The following is a 20,874-nucleotide window of genomic DNA, read 5'->3' on the forward strand; positions in this document are numbered from 1 at the left end:
CCAAGGGCTGGAGCACATCTCCTATGAGGACAGGCTGAAAGAGTTGGACTTGGTCAGCCTGGAGAAGAGAAGGCTCCAGAGGGACACTTTACAGCTGCCTTCCAATACCTGGAAGGTGCCTACAAGAAAGCTAGGGAAGAACTGTTCCCAAAGGCATGGAGTCATAGGACAAGGGATGATGGTTTTAAGCTAGAAAAGGGAAGATTTAGGTTGGATATTAGGACAAAATTCTTCAATAGGAGGGCGGTGGATCACTGTCACAGGTTGCCCAGAGAGGTGGTGGAGGCCCCCTCCTTGGAGATGTTCAAGGTCAGGCTTGATGGGGCTCTGAGTGACCTGATCTAGTGGAGTTATCCCTGTTCACTGTGGGGGTTTGGACTAGATGGGCTTTGGAGGTCTTTTCCAAACTAATGCATTTTGTGATTCTATGACTTTATACAAACAACAGAGTAAGAGGTGGGAATCCAGCAGGGACCTACACATGCAGCATTGTAAACAGACCATAGGAAACACCTCTCTGCTGCTGCACTTCAGCAGCAACTGACTGACAGCCAGCGGGCACTGAGGAATCTCACTGAAAATAAACGTGGACAGAAGCCACCAGGAGTGACAAATCAGTGCATAAGAGAAACATGACTAATTTTCATTTCTCCCAGTTTACTTGCTTTTCTAATTATTTAACAGGGAAATTCCACCATTACGAAAAAGAATAAAAAATAAAGTAATAATAGCATCTCCCCTCCAAGGAAAGGCGGAAAGAACTGAAACTGTTCAGCCTTGAGGAAAGAAGCCTGACAGGGGATCTGATCAGTGTTTATCAATATTTCAAGTGCAGAACACAAAGGGAAATAGCCAACCTCTTTTCAATGGTCTGTGGGGACAGGACAAGGGGCGATGGCCTCAAGTTGGAGCACAGGGAGTTCCACACCAATCTGGGGAACAACTTTTTCCCAGTAAGGGTGATGGAGCCCTGGGACAGGCTGCCCAGGGGGTGTGGAGTCTCCTTCTCTGGAGATACTCCAGCCCCATCTGGACACTGACCTGTGTGACCTGTCCTAGGGTCCCTGCTTTGGCAGTTGGGTTAGACTTGGGGATCTCGTGAGGCTCCTTCCAACCTCTACAACTCTGTGATTCTGGAATCCCTCTGCAGTGTCCAAACTGCTGTTTGAAGAAACTGGAAATAGCATAGTTCCCTTTGCATAGGGAGAAGCCCAGATTTAAGACGGGGGTGGGTGGGTGGGGAAGAATCATCATTCCCTAATAACTGAAGATACTATTAGTGAAATAAGACATTTTCTTGCACTTTGGGATTTACATTTATAGTGAACCTGTCAGCTAAACATTAAAAATGAAAAGCAAAGAGATACAGTAAGCAGACAGCCAAGCTAAGGTCTGGTCCCTTAATACCAGTAAATATTAAATGTACTGAAAGAACATCTATCAACAATATATTACTTTGCTTCCCTCCAAGTCTAGAATGACCCTGAAATAGCTTTGGAGCAGTCAGGCTTTTTAAATTAAAAGCAGTTTCAAAAAGGAAGCTGCAGGTTTTTTATTCCTTCCTCCTGAAAAATTTTGCCAAGAAGTTCCTAACTATGAAATTCTCTTCTCTGCACAGATAAGAGTGTCGAGCTGCTGCAGTCTTTAGGCTACAGTTCAGTCCTGAAAAGTGTTTGTGTCACAGTTTTAATCACATAGCAGGCAGGCTCCTCCTAAGCCCACCAATGATACAACTTAGCGTGGCCAGTAGGTCTGGGGAGGTGATTGTGTCCCTGTACGTGGCACTGGTGCAGCCGCACCTTGAGTGCTGGGTCCAGTTCTGGGCTTCTCAGCATCAGAAGGACGTGGAGGTCCTGGAGCGAGTGCAGAGAAGGGCAACCAGTCTGGGGAAGGGGCTGGAGGGCAAATCCTTTGAGGAGCAGCTGAGGGAGCTGGGGGTGCTGAGCCTGGAGAAGAGGAGGCTGAGGGGAGCCCTTCTCCCCACCTCCCCTGCCCTGCCAGGAGGGTGCAGAGAGGTGGGCGATGGTCTCTGCAGCCAGGGGCCAGGAGCTGGGCCAAGGGGCAATGGGCTCAAGCTGCCCCAGGGCAGGGTCAGATCAGATGTGAGGGAAAAGTTCTTCCCTGGCAGAGTTGTGGGGCTGTGGAACAGGCTGCCCAGGGAGGTGGTTGAGTCCCCATCCCTGGGTGTGTTTAACAGATGGGTACATGAGGAGCTCAGGGATCTGGTTTAGCACAGGACAGGAAGAGTTCGACTTGATGACCTTACAGGTCTTTTCCAACCTTGTGATTCTGTGAACATGACCAACATTTGCAGGTTCCTACCACTTGACACAAAGCAACTGTCCATCCTCTTTCTTCCCAGTCCCTATTTGTGAACAGTTACAGAAGTTTGGCCATAACACATCACAAAACCAAACCACAGATGAAGCAAAAAGCCAAGCTTGCTTCACCCCAAAGAGCTGCCATGCCACAGTACACATGACTAGAGAAGGCTCAACAGGAACACACACACACAGTTTGGAAACCTTTGGCAGAAGCAGAAGTGCTAAATTTCATCTTCCTTTGGCAAGTAGAGGACGGACCCCAAATTTCCCAATTCCAAAGGCGCTGTAACCACCCCCCATCACTGCAAGGGAGTCACAGGCATTCATCGCTGCCCTGAAAGCTGTCAGCAATTTCACCAAAGCAAGAACAAGATTGGGAACAACATTTGTCAAACTGAGAAGCTGCGAGATGAAAATGCAGCGAGGGAAGAACTGAAAGCAAGCAGGGAACTGACATTAATCTAAGGCATTCACCAAAAGCATTATCTGAAACACAAGCAATGAAAATGTAAAGCTTTCCACTCAGAACATTTGGATCTATTTTTATCTTCCCAGGTCCTAAAGAGTTAGTTATGTTCAAAACTAATTATTAAGACCAACATCCAGCTTTCAAACACATATTTTACACAACAAATGGAACAGTCAATCATTTATGGTACTTTAAAACACCAAAAAAAAAAAAAAAGAACCACTGAAAACCCACAAAAGCCCAACAAACCCCAAACCCCCACACTGTTACATGCCAAACATTCTTTTCCTGGAAAAAGCTGAGGGTTTTTGGCAAGGTTTGTTGGGTGGGTTTTTTGACTCCCTTACCCTTCGTATTTGCAGTCAGAGAAGCTGGAAGTTATGTCTATGAGACATGGCACTGAATTACAATGGAAAATAACAGGGAAATTTCAATATTTTAACCCAGGACAGCCCTGCTCCAGGAAAGCCTCACTTAACCACTCGTTTCTCCTCCAACATTTCATTTCCCATTACAGCCAATCACCAAGACAGAGAGCAAGAGAAAAGTTTTAACATTCAGAACAGTTTGTATCTCAAAAGTAACTGCATGCTCAATCCAAGTTCATGGAAGTCAAGGTAAGGTCTTCCAATTGGTTATGGGGGCAAGAAGCATAAAAATTATGTTAAAAAGAAATAAAACATTTTTCCCATCAGAAGTTTTACTAACAGAAAGATGATTTAAGTCCTGGCAATAAGCAAGCTCTAAAGCAGCACCCCAGATTGTATTTCAGACTACAAAGTATGAGATGAACACACTTATGTAGCTTGTGTGCTGGATAACCTACCACAGAATGGTAGGAAAAGGAACTGAAATGATGCAAAGAGGTCTACAAAGAAGGCACAGAACTTAAAACACGCTACAGACCTACCAATGGGACTGTGTGGTGGTTCAGCCCCAAGCAGCAGCTGAGCACCACACACAGCTCACTCCCCAAGGAGAAACAGCCAGAGCCTCCCTGAGTTGGGATAAGGACAGTTTACTGACAAAATCACTGCAGAAGGGGAACAGTAACAGCCCACAGCAAATAACACTCATACCCAGAGATAACACAGAGTACCTTACCAACCCAATGATAACAGAGTGAAGCACAATGCAAGGACGAACCTGACTCACTTGATCTGCTCTGCAGGCACCCAGGACAATCCCTCCTCAACCACCCCTTTTATGGGGGAGTGATGTCAGGTGGGGTGGAAACAGCCCAGGCTAACTCAACTCACCTGGGCTGGCTGCTTGGAGATGTGAACTCTGGCCTGGCCAGAACCAGGACAGACCCTCACAAAAACATCCTTAACAAGCTCGTGTTTCACCCTAGTATCCTGGGAAAGATCAGTCCTTAAAATTCATTTTCAGCGAATAACCATGTTGCCATCACAAAGGCTTTGTGCAGGGAGAAGGATGGATAATAAAGAGAAGCAGAGAGTGAAGAGGAAGAGCCGTAATGACAACAGCAGCAGGAGTACTTTGCAACTGTCTTTATTTAAAGTCCACATCCCCATCCGGGCCACATGAACATGATGGTCAGCTATTTCAAGAAAAAATGAGGTTACAAAGGGACTTGGGAAATCACTGTGGTGGGTCAGGTGAGAGCCACATGCAGCCAAGAAAAATAAGAGTGAGACTAGAGAGAGAAAAAAGACTTTGAAAATTGAATTCATAATGGGGACTATGTCTCTCATTGGCAAAGTTACATTAAGACCAGAAGTGTTATGCCCCCACTCAGCTAGTAACACACCATCACTGGTATTACACAAGACACCCAAATACACGATAAAAATACCTTCAACTCTGAAGATCATAAGAGATTTATTTACTGTCATGTCATCAACTCATCACTCAACTCAGGCACATCATTTCAGCTCGTTGTCCTTAACCTTTCCTCATTTTGAACCCTGATATGCAAAAGGAGGCAGATGAGTGGGAGACAGGCCTCACGGAGCAGAGATAGGCCTCAGGGAGCAGTAACAGGCCTCACCAAGCAGTAACAGGCTGGAGTACAATATAAATACCACTCTGCAAAAAAAAGTAGTGCTGTTTCTCAAGTTAGTAGCAATGCCTACAGTTAGAGAGCCTTAATTTAGGAGAAAATCCCGTATTTTTGGCTTTCTAGTTTTGGTTGCTGCTCCTCTGCTTACAGTCCAATGAACAAATCAAGGTGTTGGGGGTTGAATGAATTTATATCACTACACATAAAGAGCTTTTCACATTTCAACAGGTAATTGTCTCCCTCCCTCTTGAATATTTAACTTTAAAAAAAAATAGGAGATTTTATACTTAAATAGTACCTATTATTTTTCCACTCATTTACTACAACGTTATCTGGAGCCCTCAGACAGGCAGAAGCTGTTCATGTCTAATTATTTGTATCACTTACCGGAATTTTAATTTTATTACTTTGAACAATTAAGAATAGAAAAACCTTACAAGCTACACCATTTCCACATCACTTTTAGTATTTTACAGTACATTATAGCAAGGTTTGGATTTTTTTCTTTTTAGTTCACCAGCTGTGATTTGAACACTCACTTCAAAAAAAACCAGTGCTGGGACATTAAACAACTCTACATTCAGAGAAGTCCATTGCTAGAACAACCCAGCTCCTCTGGCTGCTAAATTCAACCATATTCATATCTCTGCTTTCAGACTCATTGTACATTAAAAGGCATTGAAGCCATCTTATCCAGCACCTGCCATTATGGATAGTGATGAGTCCAAAGGCAATCCACACCTACCTAAGAGCCATCTTGAACACACAGCTGCACAATTCCCAAATGCTTAGAATCACAGAATCACCTGAGCTGACAGGGACCAATAAGGACCATCCAGTCCCAGTCCTGGCTCCACACAGCCCCAGCCCAGTTAGAGGTGGCACTGACAGCATCGCCCAGGCGCTTCTTGCCCTCAGCCCAGTTCGGGGATGGGACCCCTTCCCTGGGGAGCCTGTGCCAGTGCCCGACCCCCTCTCAGCACAGAAACTCTTCCCAACACCCAACCTAAACCTCCCCTGATGCAGCTTCACACTGTTCCCTCGGGTTCCATCCCTGGTCCCCAGAGAGAGAAGATCGGCGCTGCCCCTTCACTCTCCCTGAGCTGGAAGCCACAGACCCCCATGAGGTCTTCCCTCAGCCTCCTCTTCTCCAGGCTGAACAAAAACCCAGAGCCCTCAGCCTCTCCACAGAAGACTTCCCCTTCAGACCCTTCTCCATCCTCGTTGCCTCCTCTGGACACTCTCCAAGAGTTTCCTGCCCCTCTTGTCCTGTGACACCCAAACCTGCCCCCAGGACTCGAGGTGAGGCCACCCCAGTGCAGTGCCAAAAGGGACAATCCCCTCCCTGGACCGGCTGGCCACAACATGCCTGATGCACCCCAGGGTGAGAAATAATTGTAGCAGCTCAGAAGCATGTTGTGGTCACCAAGTAAACACTGACATGTAACAGCAGCAAGCACCAACATCAATGTTTTGTTAGAGCAAGTTAAAGAATTCTGGAAGTTAAGAATCTGCATTTCTATCATTATTCTGATACGATCTATTGGTGTATCAATATAGTGATCCAGCTTGGCAGTATCTCTGGAGGTTTCTCACCCAACCCCCCCCTGCTTCAGTGTTAGACCAGCCTGCTCAGGGCCTCCTGTCAAGGTCTGAAAATCTGTAAGCTGGAGATTCGCTGTCTCTCTGGTCTCATCCTCCTGGTGTTTAATCCCTTAAACAGGGAAGAGCCTTCTCCTTATGCTCAGCCCTCCCAGAGAAACTGGTGATGGCTGACTCTTGTTTGCAAATTTTGTGAGAGGAACTTGGTTCCATTTTCCCTTCAACTCTGTTAAATGGTCTCCCACAGCAAAAAAAAACCACTCCTTTCTGCAGGCTGAACAAATCCAATCACTGCAGCATCTTCTTATATATTGTGTGCTCTAACCCCCAGCCACCCTGGGGGCTCTCCACTGGACTTGGTCCAGTAGGTTTCCTTCCCCATACAAGAAAGTGAGCCTGAAAACTGGACACAGCCACTCCATCATCATGCAAATACACAAATGGGACAGCCATATAATGGGGCACAGAGTGATTTGGCACACTACTGTGTTACCCACAAAGCCAGCAGCAGAACCAAACCTTGTTTTCCCAGTCACTGCCACACTTCACACACACTGAGCTGAGGGTGCCATTAACACACCAAACCTGCTTTTTGCTCTGTATCCTTGCTCTGGCAGGTGTGTTGGCTAATGAAGATTAAAGATGCTATAATACATGAAATAGTATCACATTTAATTAGATTTTCTCCTCTGTCTTTTCTCCCCTTCAGCTTAGACTAGATTTCCCAAGCAGCTACCTTGGTTTTAATATTCCTATTACCTGCTGTGTGCTGTTCCTGCTAACAAAAGGACTAACAGACACACAATTGTATATCAAGGGGGAGAGTTTTAACTACAAGCTTCTGATACAGCTGATAACGGAATCACAGCCTTTTTCAGAGGACCTGAAAATTAGGTATACAGGAGAGAACTACAAGTGGTTCAAGGGTCTAGGAAAAGCACCCGAGGGTCCTTCAAGCTTCTTTCTTATACCCATCTGGTTCAGCTAAATGGAAATGAATAAGTGATTTCTTTTTTTCTGAGGGTGGGACATTGGTGTAGATAATGGCATTATGTTTGAGGACCCAGGCACAAAGAAAACCATAGGCAATGGAGCTCCTCAACATTTTTCTTTTGGCAGCAGTTGAGGTGCAGAGAGGAGCTACAGCAAGAAATAAGGGCTGGAAGGTAAATCAACAGATAAATAACTTGATAGTCTTCTTTAAAAAAGCTGGTTTACCATGAGCAAATAGTACCAAAAGAAATGGCAGGTAACCCCCCACTGCTAACTTTTTCTTTCTTTTTTCTCTTTCTTTTTTTTCCTCTGAATTCTGAAAGAAGCCTGGATTTCCCACTGACAGCTGTGCTTAAACAAATACCAAATAACTGCAGTTACTCAAACAGAAATCACACAATCACAAGGTTGGAAAAGACCTTTAAGATCATCAAATCCAACCGTTCCTGTCCTGTGCTAAATCATATCCCTAAGGACCTCATCTACCCATCTTTTAAACACATCCAGGATCAGTGACTCAGCCCCCTCCCTGGGCAGCCTGTGCCACAGCCCCACAACTCTGCCAGGGAAGAACCTTTCCCTCACATCTGAGCTGACCCTGCCCTGGTGCAGCTTGAGGCCATTTCTCCTTGTCCCATCTCCTGTCCCCTGGCTGAAGAGACCATCACCCACCTCTCTACATCCTCCTCTCAGGTCACTGTAAGCAGTGATAAGGTTGGAAAAGACCTTTAAGCTTCCTCTTCTCAAGGCTATAAAATGAAACTCTTGGCCTACACTATAACAGACTTTGAGTTACATAATCTCATAGTCATTTCTGATGTTAAAATCTACTTATATCTCTAATAATAAGAATGACCCTACAGAAAATAAGTATCAATGAAAACAACTGGGAAAAAAAGAGCTCTGCTTTGTACGAGCTAAAAACTGCAAATTTGTAGAAATTAAACAAACAACCATGGCACCAGAATCATTATGCAGCTTGTTTAAAGGTCACAGTCAGTTTATAGTAGGGCTTAATTGCCTTAAAAAGAAAATGTAGCTAAACATTTCTTATCGTAACATCCAATTTGGATGGTTTTAATTTAGCGTTTTACAACAAGCCAGAACCTAAAGTACTAACAAGATATTAGTTAAAATTCTTCTTTCTTGCCTGACTTTGGTCAAAGTTTGTCAGCATGCTTGCAGGGAAACCTATGTGTTCCCTTAAAAGGTTTTCACAGAAGCACAAGGTTGGAAAAGACCTTTAAGATCATCAAATCCAACCATTCCTGTCCTGTGCTAAACTGTAACTCTAAGTAACTGATCTACCCATCTTTTAAAGGCATCCAGGGATGGGGACTCAACCCCTTCCCTGGGCAGCCTGTTCCAGGCCCTAACAACTCTTTGAGTGAGGAATTTATTCCTAACATCTGATCTGAACCTGAAACAGTAATTTACAACAGTATTTTAGTCTTTAAAAAATATATATGTCAAAAAGAAAAATAGGAAGGTTTTCTGGGGGGATTATTTGGTTTGGTTTGAATTCTAGACCTCCACAATCCTGGAAGCCTATGAGCAGAGATAAAATGAAACTCCTCAACTAGGTCTTCAAGAAATAAAAAAATAAGAAAAAAAAAAAAACCACCAAAAAAACCCCAAAGAAAAAACCCAAAAGCCAACAGAAAAATGGGTGTTCAAACTAGAAAACTAAATGTTTTCCACCTGGGATAGCAGTATGTTCTGAGTTCAGACAACAGCTAGGAAAACACAAACAACTGAGAAAGGTTAAAAGAAGACAATGTGGTAGGTCACAATTTGAAGGAAAGGAAGTCAAGTTGTACACAAACACAGGATGACAAAAGGAAAAAGGCTGAACCCTCTGAACACAACAGCAAATAAACAGCAGCAACCCAGAAGGTTTCAGCTGCCTCCTGGATGAATAAAGACAATGGTGACATTTAAAAAGGGGAGAACTGATCTGCTTTTAGAGAAACTGGATTTCAAATGGTATTGGGAAGGAAAATGAGTAAAAAGTGGCTTAAATGCATGTAGGCTGATCTGAGCAAGCAGATTTACAAGCAGTTTACACCTCACTTGCACGAGATGAGGATCTAACCTGCAAAGTCTGCTCAGGAAACAGAAAGGTACTTACACTCCAGCCATTGGGATTTGGCATTGGGCAAAAAAAGATCTGGATACCAACAAATGATGGTCTGGATTGAAAGAATTTTAACACATGAGAAATTTAAGAGCAGATGATGCATCAGAGAAATGACTGTTCAACGTTCTAACATCACAGAAGTATCTAAAGGAAGCTGAATTACATGTCAGAAGGAGGTTTTCAGTGACTCTCTGTGGTTTGGAGTGGCACATGGCACTCCTGTTCCAACACAGTTAATAATAAACCAGAAACTGTTAAGCAGCTGGAGACATGCTCTTGGAGGTGGCTCTCCATGTCAACATGGGGACTGGGGCATGGGAATGACCCATGATGGAATGGGGGACACTCTGAAAGGGACTGCAGTTTGTGGGTGACCCATATGGGAGCAGGGACTCCAAGTAAAAGAATAGAAAAGGAACACCTGAAGAACCAGGTTTTTAAAGGAAAGTGGGAGAGGGAATGGAGAGACAGGACAAGGGGCAGTGGTTTCAAGCTGAAAGAGGGCAGGGTTAGGTTAGACATTAGGAAGAAATTCTTAACTCTGAGGGTGCTGAGACCCTGGGACAGGGTGCCCAGACAGGCTGTGGAAGCTCCATCCCTGGGGGCATTCAAGGTCAGGTTGGATGAAGCACCGTGCCCTAGTGAAGGTGTCATTACCCATGGCAGAGGGCTGGAACTAGATGGGCTTTGAGTTCCCTTCCAACCTAAAGCATTCTGTGATTCTATGAACCGATGTGCTGCAGAGGAAACCAGTAAGGAGCAGAGGAAACCAGTAAGGAGCAGAGGAAACCAGTAAGGAGCAGAGGAAACCAGTAAGGAGCAGAGGAAACCAGTAAGGAGCAGAGGAAACCAGTAAGGAGCAGAGGAAACCAGTAAGGAGCAGAGGAAACCAGTAAGGAGCAGAGGAAACCAGTAAGGAGCAGAGGAAACCAGTAAGGAGCAGAGGAAACCAGTAAGGAGCAGAGGAAACCAGTAAGGAGCAGAGGAAACCAGTAAGGAACCTTTATAGACGACACTGACTTTCTGGGCCACCCATCATCTCATCAGAGGCAACATGACAGATTGCACATACGCCACGGAGAAAGTAAGTTGAGAAAAGGGAAGGGAGTAAAGGTGTTTGACTTAAATTGCACCTGAAGAAGAGTGAGAAAATATGTTTACTGAAGTGTTTTTTGATTGTGTTCTCTTTTTCCCCACCTCAAAACCCAAACCAGTGATCAGAAGTCTCTGTTAACTTGCAATAAACTAAGCAAGCGTTCCCAAAATTGAGGCTGGTTTGCCTACAGACTCCCCAGGTTTTCCATGGATAATGGAGACAACCACAGTATCACAGAATGACTGAGGTAGCAGATACCTCTGGAAGTCATCTGGTCCAACCTCCCTCCTCAAGCAGGGCTACCCAGAGCCAGCTGCCCAGGACCTGTGAGAATCTCCAAGGATGGAGACTCCACAACCTCCCTGGCCAAGCTGTGCCAGTGCTTGGTCACCCTCACAGTAACAAAAGTGTTTCCCAATGTTCAGAGGGAAACTCCTGTATGTCAGTTTGGGCCCATGGCCACCACTGAACAGAGCCTGGCTCCGTCCTCCCTGCACCCTCCCTTCAGGTATTTATACACATCGGTACAATCCCCTTGCGCCTCCTCTTCTCCAGGCTGAGCAGTCCCAGCTCATAGGACAGATGCTCCAGACCCTTCATCATCTTTGTGGAAGGGACTAAAATCCAGAAAGCAGAAGACTTTTTAGTCTTTTGAGCCTCCCCTGATGGAAACACCTAATGAGTAACTGACTAAACTTGCTCTTAACATGCATTTATAATGTTTAATTAGAAGCCTGACCTAAGTCTTATCAAGTAAGCCTGTATTTTATCTGTAAATTTGTTTACTATTTTGGTTACAAGGTGAATTCGGATGAAGCTGAAAATTTATGGAAGCGCATTTGAGGGTGGCACATCCAAATAATGAGGCACATGGAAAACTTCACCCAAGCTGCACTTCTGAAATCCAAAGATTGGGAACAGTCTGGTACAAAATCACTACAGGTCAGAACAGTGTGAACTTGTACCGGGCAAAGTGGTGAACATAGGTGACATTGGTGACACTGACCTTAAAGAACACCCAGATGGTCACCTACATTAGATGCAAAGTAAACAGGTCAGAGATGGCTATTGCTGACTGTCAGTCTCTCCTTCCTTTGACCTTATTGCCACCTCTGACCTTAACAACGCCTACAATTACCTGACAAGAGGGTGTAGAGAGGTGGGAGATGGTCTCTTCAGCCAGGTGACAGGAGATAGGAGAAGGGGACATGGAACAAAGCTGTGCCAGGGCAGGGTCAGATTAGATGTTAGTGAAAAATTCTTCTCTGAAAGAGTTGTTGGGATGTGGAACAGGCTGCCCAGGGAGATGGCTGAGTCACCATCCCTGGAAGTATTTAAAAGATGTGCAGATGAGGTACTTAGGGATATGGTTTAGCATAGGATAGGAATGGTTGGACTTGATCTTAAAGGTCTTTTCCAACCTTGTGATTCTGTGATTCTTCCCCATAAAAACAGGATGACACCTCCTCTTTGTCCTCCTCCTCCTCCATTCATATATCTGGTAACATGAAATTCCTTTTTAGGAAAAGGTAATAGTAGGTGGGATGTTCATAGAGTTTTGCTTGCTGGGATTGAATTCTCTGGAAAACACTCTCCTGCTCTATTCAGGCAGTAAGAAAACAGAATTGTGTTACTGTGTTACTCTGCAGCCTTCACATACACGCTGGTACTGTTGGGAACTGTGCCATACACCCGCTGCTTCTGGCCTCCTTTTGTAGAAGTGGATGCAACTCAGTAATGGTGACAACTGTGCTGGTGGGAATGTTAATATAAGGTGCTGTATTCAAGAGAAAACAAACCCCACAAATAAAATGCAACCCTTTTACTTCATTTCTATATGTACATTTTCCCTGTCCTTCCTCCATCGATTAAGTTCACACTGACTGCTGATCTCAGGAAGAGCTGTTTTCTTGCAACCTGAGTAGTTTTTCATGTGTAGCTCAGAAGTTCCATGTGAATATAAGGAGAAACCTTTTCCCTGTGAGGATGATAGAGCACTGGAACAGGCTGCCCAGACAGGTTGTGGAGTCTCCTTCTCTGGAAACATTCAAAGCATACCTGGATACTTTCCTGTGTGATTTAGTCTGGGTGATCCTGCTCTAGCAGGGGGGTTACACTGGATAATCTTTCAAGGTCCCTTCCAACTCCTAATGTCTTATGATTCTATGAATCTTTCAAACTCCTGCCCCCCTTCATCAGTCTCTCCCTTTCTCCACCATTTGGTCAGCAAATCCTTTAATCTCAAGAAGAGGAACGACTTCAGCTACTTCCAAAATATTGTAAAGGAACCACTGTCTTTAGTCCTCAGCTTTTTATAGCTCTTTGGTTGCTTTTAGCTTGCTAATTCTAACAAGATTGTTTAAAGGTGAACAAAATTGGTAGCAATTTCTTCCATCATCTTCATATCCAGTATGTTAATCAGCGCTTAGTGCTGCTCATCATCAGTGTTTTACAGCCACTCATCAATCCTCACATCCTGCGTACCCTACCACCATGTAAAGTATAATCAAGGCAGTACTACAGTTACTTTTGTATCTCTTGCTGGTAAATCTGCTGCTCCTACTTCATGAAAACATCAAAGCAAAGCTGTTGTAAGCACATTAAAAGCACAAACATTGTTTTTCTTAAGTGTTTAAATGGCAGTGACCCAATCCAGCTTACTGTTTGCCTCTACAAACTTGAAAAGATTTTAAAAATCGTGTTCCTCGTTTGCTGCCCTTTATTCCAGCTACAGAAATTTAATTCTTTTGAATTTGCCTTAGTCCTGTCACCCATCAATCATTCTACTTCCTCCACCACTCACTGTAATTCATCAATGTCTTTCTAGGAATAAAGTGCCAAAACTGAAAGCAGTGCTTGAAGAACGGAGTGCCCAAAAACCAGAGAGGATTGTCCAACTGCCCACTTGGACTTCAACACAAAACATGAACATTTTCTCTGCAGAGAAGGACCTGGGGGTCCTGGTGGATGACAGGGTGGCCATGAGCCAGCAGTGTGCACTGGTGGCTGAGAGAGCCAATGGGATCCTGGGGGGCATCAGGAGGAGTGTGGGCAGCAGGTCACAGGAGGGGATCCTCCCCCTCTGCTCTGCCCTGGTCAGGCCCCACCTGGAGTGTTGTGTCCAGTTCTGGGCTCCCTGGGATAAAAAAAGCCAGGGATCTCCTGGAGAGAGTCCAGAGGAGGCTACGGAGATGATTAAAGGCCTGGAGCATCTCCCCTGTGAGGAAAGGCTGAGGGAGCTGGGGCTGTTCAGCCTGGAGAAGAGACTAGGGGGGACCCTATTAATGTTTATAAATATCTGAAGTATGGGATGCAGGGGGAAATGACCAGCCCCTTTTCAGTGGTCTGTGGGGACAGGACAAGGGGCTGTAAGTTAGAATATAGGAAGTTCTGCACCAACATGTAGAAGAACTTTTCCCCAGTGAGGGTGAGGGAGCCCTGGGACAGGCTGCCCAGGGGGTTGGAGTCTCCTTCTCTGGAGAGATTCCAGACCCATCTGGATGCCGACCTATGTGACCTGTCCTAGGGACCCTGCTTGGGCAGGGGGGTTGGACCCGATGATCTCTCAAGGTCTCTTCCAACCTCTATGATTTTCAACAACAGCATGGTCAAATGTCTTCCCTGAAATAGGAAAGTCAGAGTATTTATCAGCATCTCAGAACTGCCTGAGATTTCAGAGAGCTTGATGGACACAAGACACATGTTGCCCCAGTACCTGTGACAGTTGTGTGCCTCCAACCCTCAGCAGCTTTCAGGCAATAAGATGGAATTGGCAAATCAAAGATTCAGAACCATCTACAAGAAGCACAAACAGCTCAGAGACAGAAGTTGCTGCCAAAGGACAGCACTGAAGCCAAAAGTTTAAGTTGGTGCAAAAAGCAACAGGAACAAATTGAAGGAAGAAATATCTACCAAGTGCTATTGAAGACAAGACACCAGCTTTTCCACAGATTGCTGCATATTGCTGATTGCTGCAAGCTCAGCAAGTGTTTTGGGAAAGGATTGCTCTTGTTTGCTTTATCCTCACCATCCCTCCTAAGTACCCTTTGCATCAGAGACAGTACTGGCCTCAGACCACCTCTGGCCTGACCTTGTAGAGACATCTCTATTTCATCTCGCTGGAGCACTGCCATGGACTAGCAATGCAGGCATAGGTATTGTGAAGGCAGTGAAAACAATTAAAAAAGGCTTTTCCTTTCACTTTTCATTTCCATATTCTTTTGTCTCTTGATTTAATGCATCCCCATTTAGTCTCAATCACCATAAAGAATGATGTATTTTTTCAGGACCATCTGTGTCCCGAAAGTCTTCCCTCTAGATCAATGACTTCTGGAACAATGAGGTCCTAATGCACTGAAATAGAACATCAGGATTTTCCTTTTCAAACAAACCTGCTGTTTCCCAAACTGATTCTCTTGATGTCTTCAAGATTACATTTCAAATCCTTCACGCTCCATGTCCCATCTCTGTTGTTAAAGGCATCTTGAAATCCTTTCAATTAGCTCTTCACCTGTTAATTTACTAACCTAATTTTATTACAGAAATCATAAATTCAGAAAAGTTAACACTAAACTGTAGTGTAAGACAGCCACTGCCTCCTCAGATAGGCACACTGTCCATACATCTTCATTTATGAGCTGCTCAGCAGAAGTCTACGTGACAATCTTTCCTCTACCACACTGTTTCCAAAGTTACTTGGTAGCATTATACCAACTTCACCAGACATAAAATCAGTTTATTTCTGTGGAAAACTTCTGAGTTAAGTTTACCCCGAAGTTTCAAACACTTTACTAAAAACTAAATTCATTCCACTCTCCCACCAACCAATCACTAGCTCTAAAGTTGCTTTTTTTTGTAATTGCAATTATACTTATCTAGACTATTTTATATTGCCTCATAACCTGATCTATCTTCAACAACTCCCCTTGGTGTTTCAGAATCACAGAATTGTAGGGGTTAGAAAGGACCTCAAGAGATCATTGAGTCCAAGCCCCCTGCCAAAGCAGGTTTCTTAGGACAGAATTTGCCCTGGTATTTTGCCATAGACAGAATTATGTCCATACAACCCAGAGTTTTAAAAAGAATTCTTGGAAAGACCAGTGATTCCTGGAGAAACATGGGCTGCATTCAAAGATTAGGTTACAAAAGTGTAAATGTCTCACAGAATAAAGTCTTAATAATAAAAAACCTTAATAATAAGAAATGCCTTAATAATAAAAAACACTGACAGTATAAATAGCAAAAGAAACATTAACTTGCAGGTATGTAACCCAGCTAAGGTTCATGAGTTTAAATGAAGCCAATGTAAACTAAGCCACAAAACTCCGGAGCTGTTTGGAGAGTGGTCCCAAGAAAGGATGCATCCTTGCATGGCAGGAGCAATTGCCTTGAGACAAAAAACTTCTCATTGCTGGGTCCACCCTACAATCAGGGAAGATGAAATGCAATGCTCAGAAATCCCCATTCCCAAAAACATAGATCAGAACGTTACAGATGGCTCATTAAGGACAGTGTCTTGTCACCTACCCATGGCTTGCCTCCACTATAAAAAGCTGCTAGACACCTCTACTCCACCTTCATTACAGCTTGTTTTCTTATTTAATAAACTTTCATCAGCTCAAATGACTGGTTGTTATTAGTAGAGCTAACAGCCAAAGGATAATACTCCAGAGGGATATCAATGCCTGTGGTACATTAAGTAAGAGAGCAGGGGCTGAGGTCAAGCACGTGTCGATGCAAATGAAGCAGTAGTAGGTATAACAGTTTAATGCAATAGGCTGCTTCAGATAATGGAAATTAAAGGGTACAAAGAATGAGATTGAGTTATTGATAAGTATAGTAAGGGAAAGACAAATAAAAAAAGATGTTTCAAAGGGAAAGAAATCCCCTACTTTCTTTTGTTTTACAACCTTGCCCAGCAAGCTTGTCAAAAACCCAGAGATCAAAAAAATAAAATTTAAAAAGAGAAAAAACCTCACAGAAAAGCTGTGAAACACATTGAAACAACAGGCAGCACCAATGCTTCTCATAGTAGAACAAGTACTCTACCAACTTAATTCCTTAAGCTTTACAATGCTCCTTGGAGGCAGACAAATAATACCAATGGCCCCAAGCACCTGAGTAAAGGGGTGGAGATACAGTATGTTAAATGGATGAGCAGCAGACAGAAGAAAGCTCCTGATTTCCCTGCTTATGTGTGAATCACCAGAACATTCTCTACACATACATTAACATCATAAAACCAGAGCTGCCTTCTTTCCCTTCCACACCTGCAGCTGACAGAAACCCCCAGGGTTGCCCTTCATTAAGAACTAATGCAAACCCGTTCCTTTAAGCACAAATTCTTTTACACCTCAATAGGTAATCTGAAATGAGACCCAACCCCTGAGATGCCAGCACTGCAATTCCATTTTCTAGAAGGTTTCTTTGTGATCAATAAGGTCACCAATGACAAGACACAACGTTAGCCAGGGAAAGACTTCAAGGCAAGAAGTATTGGGAAAATAATATTTAGCAAATCAGAAAGAAAGAGAATTTCAAGCAGGGCCAAAATTTGAATTTTGTGATAAAAGAATTTCTTAAACCACCAAAAAAATCTCTTATTTCCATTTATGACCTTAATTCCAAAATATAAAACTGTTCCACAGCAGGACCTGAATCCCAGGTCTGCAATAAGAGAAGCAGAACCAAAATGAAAGACTGTTTTTATCGATTTTCATTGTTCCAGCAGAAAGGCAGACAGTAAATAAAATGCATACTGAGAACTGCACTGCAATACTGTTGTTTCAACTTCATTATTCCAGGCTACTTCGAGGATAAGAAGTCTGCTCACCAGACAGTACCTTTAACTGAAAGACTCTCCATACACTGTGCTGATGAAAGCCACAGGTAGAAACTACACTGATGTAACAATTAAAACCCTCCTCAAAAATTGTGACTGAGGCTATAAACATTTAATGTCGGTGGGGAACATGTTAAGTACTCCAAATTACTTTGTAGACAATTAATATGAAGTCTACAGAAAGTTAAGGGACACTGCTATTGAGCAGGATAGGTTCACAGAATCACAGAATCTCCTGAGCTGGAAGGGACCCCTAAGGCCCATCCAGTCCCACTCCTGGCTCCACACAGCCCCAGCCCAGTCAGAGGTGGCACTGAGGGCATCGGCCAGGCGCTTCTTGCCCTCAGCTCAGCTCGGGGCTGGGACCCCTTCCCTGGGGAGCCTGTGCCAGTGCCCGACCCCCCTCTCAGCACAGAACCTCTTCCTAACAGCCAACCTGACCCTCCCCTGGGGCAGCTTCACGCCATCCCCTCGGGTTCCAGCCCTGGGCCCCAGAGAGACGAGAGAGATCGGCGCTGCCCCTTCGCTCCCCTGGGCAGGAAACCACAGACCCCCATGAGGTCTCCCCTCAGCCTCCTCTTCTCCAGGCTGGACAACCCCAGGGACTTCAGCCTCTCCTGGGGAGACTTCTCCTCCAGACCCTTCCCCATCCTTGTTGACCTCCTCTGGACACTCTCCAAGAGTTTCCTGTCCCTCTTGTCCTGTGACACCCAAACCTACCCCCAAGACTCGAGCTGAGGCCGCCCCAGTGCGCTACAGAGAGGGACAATCCCCTCCCTGGACCGACTGGCCATGCATTATGGGATGAGCAATAAGCAGCCAAATATCCTCTCTTTGTTCATTTCAGTATTTTAAGCTCCTTGTTTGACTCCAACTTCCCAGAGCAACAGGTTCCTCAGCCTCTCACATTGTTCCCCAAAATACCTCACCCAAGGTTAGCCACCTCTATTTCCTTTTTCTGTGCCACCATTCTCATTCGACTGCCTCTGTAGTTTTACAGATTCACAGAATCATAGGGGTTGGAAAGGACCTCAAGATATCATCCAGTACAAGCCCCCTGCCAAAGCAGGGTCCCTAGCACAGGTCACACAGGTCGGTGTCCAGATGGGGCTGGAATATCTCCAGAGATGGAGACTCCACACCACCCTGGGCAGCCTGTCCTAGGGCCCCCTCACCATGGAAATGTTCTTCTGCATATTGGTGAGGAACATCCTGTGCTCCAACTTGAGGCCATTGCCCCTTGTCCTGTCCCCACAGCCCACAGAGAAGAGGCTGGCCATTTTCCCCTGTGTCCCACCCTTCAGCTATTGAGAACCATTGATCAGATACCCTCTCAAGCTTCTTTTCTCCAGTCTGAACAGCCCCAGCTCACTCAGCCTTTCCTCATAGGAAAGATGCTCCAGGCCCTTAACCATCTTTGTGACCCTCCGCTGGACTCTTTCTTAGAGATCCCTGTCTTATTTGTATCGGGAAAGATCATTTATGATAATTTTTGCACAGCACTCCCTCTCATTAAAAAAAAGGTTTCAACTTCTGACCATGTTCTCCCTCACAAAGTAGTGCCCATTTACACTTTAAAGCCCCACAGTCAAAAAACCACCCACCCCAAAACCCCAGAAAAACAAACCCCACCACTGAACCCACATTTTTTTGTGAACTGCTTTCGCATGCAGACAACAGAGCTGGTCAGCATCTCCAGTTTAGACTGGTATGTTCCTGATACAAAGACTAGATCTCACAACAGAGAAATAACCTACAAAAAATTAACCCACTACAGCTCCTGCAGCCTACAGAGCTGAGCAAAAACTACATTTAATGCATCATAGGGCTGCTGGTGGTGAACTCGCTGTGCTTTAACTGTGCCACATCAGCACAATTGAAAATGACCTAATTGACCTGCAAACCAATCTCCTCTTCCATACAGCTGGATGCTGAGTACATTTAATTCAATGCAACAACAATTACAGCCCCTGGCTCTCAGCTCTAGAATCTGAACAGACACCGCAAATTCGTAGTAAGAAAGCGGTCAGCTCTGAGAACAGCCTGATGATTCTATTCACTGCAGAAAGCAGAGCAGGATATATACATTATTCTTCCCCTGACATAAGGAAACTGAAATAGAAGTCCTTAGCATTGAGGAAAAAAAGAAAAGGTGGTGCTGGAGCATTCCCTGGCCTACTTCTTGAGAAACAAATTACTGTCACTTGGGCTTTGGATTTTTTGGGACAAAGACAAGCAGGCTAAAGGAGAAGGATGTGCTCATGAGTAAAATACACATCCACATTGGTTCCTGGCTCTAACACCAGTACAAAGTTAAACTTAAGTGAAGACTAGACAGAGGGCTCCATATTTCATTCTTTCTACCTTCTTCTTCCTTGTCATCCTCCTAACAGCAGCACCACCACAAAAAACCAAAAAAAAAAAAGGAACAAAATCAACCAGAAATAGCAGTTACCCTCCCCTCCCCCCCATGGATGTCTTTCTGCAGTTTCATGGTGGTTTGTTACCTGACACAATCCCCCCCCAAAGGAACTGCGCTCCCCACACTAATAAATCAAGTTCAGAGTAAGTGTTTCATGGTCTATTGGAATGAAAAGATTTTTTTTAAAAAACTCTATATACTTAGATAAAGCAGCATTAGTTCATTAAAATTGCAAAGCTAAGACACATAAAAGCCAGGAAATGCAAAGAAAGCAGCCTAGGCAATTTTCATTTAATCATATTATGATATGACCTTTAATTACTTGATTCAACAACATTTCTTCCTTCAACTGTTTTTAGCATTTCATCTCTCAGATTATTTAAACAAATGGAAAATATTAATTTCTCCCTATGGGCACCTCATGGGTCAACAGAAGAGCCAGAACAATTAGATCAACACCACAGACCTCTACAATACTTGAGTTAATTAAGTAACCAGACAGAGCAAGCTGCCCTTCAATACACAGCCCAGTGCTCGGGGGAGACTGGACATGGAACAGATTCCTCCAGCATGAAGCTGTCTGTCTTTACCCACAAGTGCCCATCCTGCTGTGTGGCCTCTGCTTCAAGTTCTGCCTTGCCTGTAGTGTTGTGTAGCCCATCTAAAATCTCTCTTCCAGAAGAATCTGGATTCTTTCCTTCCAGCAACCAAGATCATGCTTCCAAACCAAGTGCCAGCTACACCCCCAAACCAGTTCTACCACCAGCTCTGCTCCTCTCCCTGTCCACTGTCTTTTCTTAGGAAGCTTTTCATGCATCACAACTCCCCTCTCAGAACGTCATCACAGAATCATTTAGGTTGGAAAAGACATTTAAGATCATCAAATCCAACAAGCACTGCCAAGCCCACCACTAAGCCATGTCTCAGCACCGCATCTACATGTCTGTTAAATCCTTCCAGG

The 20,874-nt window shown here is 44.4% G+C and overlaps 1 protein-coding gene across 1 annotated transcript in view; it reads right to left on the bottom strand.

Moving 5' to 3' along the window:
* EXOC4 (exocyst complex component 4) overlaps positions 1-20,874 on the bottom strand; it is a gene marked incomplete at its 5' end in the record, with an annotated part of 481,981 nt that overhangs the window by 425,170 nt on the left and 35,937 nt on the right. The window lies entirely within an intron of this gene.

The sequence above is a fragment of the Gallinula chloropus genome (genome assembly GCF_964237585.1).
Source record: "Gallinula chloropus genome assembly, chromosome: 1".
In the NCBI taxonomy this organism is placed as follows: Eukaryota; Metazoa; Chordata; class Aves; order Gruiformes; family Rallidae; genus Gallinula; species Gallinula chloropus.